This window comes from Papio anubis, chromosome 7, assembly GCF_008728515.1.
Source record: "Papio anubis isolate 15944 chromosome 7, Panubis1.0, whole genome shotgun sequence".
Taxonomy (NCBI): Eukaryota; Metazoa; Chordata; class Mammalia; order Primates; family Cercopithecidae; genus Papio; species Papio anubis.
The window spans coordinates 84534660-84537356 of NC_044982.1; positions in this window are offsets into that span (position 1 = coordinate 84534660).

Sequence of the window (2697 nt, forward strand, 5' to 3'; positions counted from 1 at the left end):
ATTCCTTTGGGTGTATACCTGGTAATGAGATTGCTGGGTCAAATGGTATTTCTGGCTGTAGGTCTTTGAGGAATCACCACATTGTCTTCCACAATGGTTAAACTAATTTGCGTTCCAACCAAGAGTGCAAAAGCATTTCTATTTCTCCACACCCTTGCCAGCATCTGTTGTTTCTTGACTTTTACATAGGAGAGTAGGCTGGGTGTGGTAGTGGCTCACGCCTGTAATCCCAGCACTTTGGGAGGCCGAGATGGGCAGATCACGAGGTCAGGAGTTCGAAACCAGCCTGAACAACAGGTTGAAACCTCATCTCTACTAAAAATACAAAAATTAACTGGGTATGGTGGTGGCGTGCGCATGTAATCCCAGCTACTCAGGAGGCTGAGGCAGGAGAATCGCTTGAACCTGGGAGGCAGAGGTTGCAGTAAGCCGAGATTGTACCACTGCACTCCAGTCTGAGCAACAGAGCGAGACTCCATCTTAAAAAAAAAAAAAAATCGGGGAGTAAATATTTTTATCGTCCTATTTTTTTAGGTGTTGGGTTAAGATTAGGCTAGGTTCATAAAATAAAATTTAATGGTTCAAGCAGTATGAATATATTGCAAATTATCTACACTTTAAAGTTAGAAACTCTTAGCTATATAACCAAGATGATTTTTAAATAGCATTTCTTTGTACTGGGAATATCAGTAAAAATGAATATATAAAAGATAATTTCATTTAAAATGCATATATATAGATGAATGTGTGGGAACAGTTTTATACAAATCCATATGAAGATAAAATTAAGAAACTTCACAATGTAATAGAGAACATAAAAGATCCTATACAAATGAAAAAATATCATTTTTCTGAATAAAAACATACAAAAGCAAGTTGATATTTGTTAACATATTCATTAAATGCCATTTCAACTTTCTGGCTTTTAGACATTTTTGTTTTGTCAGTTTAACAGAAGGGTATTGAACATAAGGAAAATGTGACAGAACTTTTAACATACTGAAAAGTAAATGTGCAAGAATTATTTTTTAAAACCTTGAAAAAGATTTTTGGTGAAAAGTGATTTACCCTAAGAGATAATAAAATTTACTGTGAAATGACATTTTGAGATTGTCATAGAATGAAACAAATAGATCAGTAGAACTAAATAAACCGTGTGGAAACATAGTGAAAGGGAAATTTCTTATATTTCAAAAATGGTGATTCATTTTAGAAGAAAAGATGTCTTATTTATATACAAATGAAAAGGTTTGTGCCTCTTTGAGGAAGATTCACCACATGTCCCTCTGGAAGTCACTAATAAATTATCACTTCATGGATAAGAATGTTGAGAGGCAGGTAAATCTGTAGTATGGAAACTGATTTCTTCCACATTCGAGGTGTTAATAAGATGAAATGAGCTCTTAGCACAAAGTTTGTCACATAGTAGATATCTTTAGAAAATAAATGTGAGTACCATTTACTCACAGCAAACAAACCTAAATCAAACTAATCCACTAAACAATATAAACAACATAACATATTTAGAAGGGAAATATAAAAGGTTTCAATGCCTTTCTTATTTAAAACAATGCCAATAACACAATAAATACAAGGAGATTTCTAAAGGTTCATGTAAAGTAAAATTAAAATATAAAAATTAAGCAATGGTAACAAAAGCCAAAATTGACAAGTGGGATCTAATTAAACTAAAGATCTTCTGCACAGCAAAAGAAACTACCATCAGAGTGAATAGGCAACCTACAGAGTGCGAGAAAATTTTTGCAATCTACTCATCTGACAAACGGCTAATATCCAGAACCTATGAAGAACTCAAACAAATTTACAAGAGAAAAATAACCCCATCAAAAAGTGGGCAAAGGATATGAACAGACATTTCTCAAAAGAAGACATACATACAGCCAACAGACACATGAAAAAATGCTTATCATCACTGGCCATCAGAGAAATGCAAATCAAAGCCACAATGAGATATCATCTCACACCAGTTAGAATGGCAATCATTAAAAAGTCAGGAAGCAACAGGTGCTGGAGAGGATGTGGAGAAATAGGAACACTTTTACACTGTTGGTGGGATTGTAAACTAGTTCAACCATTGTGGAAAACAGTATGGCGATTCCTCAAGGATCTAGAACTAGAAATACCATTTGACCCAGCCATCCCCTTACTGGATATATACCCAAAGGATTATAAATCATGCTGCTATAAAGACACACGCACACATATGTTTATTGCGGCACTATTCACAATAGCAAAGACTTGGAATCAACCCAAATGTCCATCAGTGACAGACTGGATTAAGAAAGCATGGCACATATACACCATGGAATACTACGCAGCCATAAAAAAGGATGAATTCGTGTCCTTAGTAGGGACATGGATGCAGCTGGAAACCATCATTCTCAGCAAACTATCACAAGAACAGAAAACCAAACACCACATGTTCTCACTCATAGGAGGGAATTGAACAATGAGATCACTTGGACATGGGAAGGGGAACATCACACACCGGGGCCTATTATGGAGAGAGGGGAGGGGGGAGGGATGGCATTGGGAGTCATACCTGATGTAAATGATGAGTTGATGGGTGCTGACGAGTTGATGGGTGCAGCACACCAACATGGCACATGTATACATATGTAACAAACCTGCACGTTGTGCACATGTACCCTAGAACTTAAAGTATAGTAAAAAATA